Source organism: Mustela erminea, chromosome 5 (genome assembly GCF_009829155.1).
Source record: "Mustela erminea isolate mMusErm1 chromosome 5, mMusErm1.Pri, whole genome shotgun sequence".
NCBI lineage: Eukaryota > Metazoa > Chordata > Mammalia > Carnivora > Mustelidae > Mustela > Mustela erminea.
Window position 1 is genome coordinate 53,398,109 of NC_045618.1, and position 737 is coordinate 53,398,845.

A 737-nucleotide genomic window follows, 5' to 3' on the forward strand; every position below is an offset into this window, starting at 1 on the left:
GACAGTCATGAAGAAATTCTGGTATGATTTGATAAGTTCTAGAGAGGTACTTAGATTAAAAATATAATTTAGATAGCAATAAGTTTTTTAAAATTTTTTAAAATAACTTTACATCTTTTAAAAACTGTCATTGACCTATATAGAGTAAGTCATATACAAGACTTATAAAAGACCTTCAAAGATATTTTGAATATAGTACCAACAAAAAAGAAATCAAAGCCTTTATATATTTCAAATGATGCTGACTGATCAAAAATATTGTCCAGTAAGAAAGCACTTCTATTTGGAGCACCTGGCTGGCTCAGTCATTGGAGTGTAGACTCTTAATCCCAGGGTTGTAGGTTCGAGTCCCATATTGGATGTAGGGACTATATAAAAATAAAAAAATCTTAAAAAAAGAAAAAAAAATCTCACATGTATTGAGGAGAAGTAAATATATGCTTTATCAATGTATTAATATGGTATTGACTGAAAGGGAAAATAAAGTGAAACCCCAGAAAGTATATCATTATTCTGTCTAGTCAGAATGAGTTGGCACTTATTGTGGGCCCATAGTTGTTCTCTGTTTTCTCAATAATATTAGTATTTCAGTCAGCATTCACATGTGTAAAAAAACGGTTTTAGTATCTTTGTATATACTGCCAAAGCACACTCATTTTTCTTTTTGTCTCCAAAATGAGGTGTTGTAGATGCTTTTAAGGCTGCTAATATCATTCAATATTATTTTTATCTCAGAA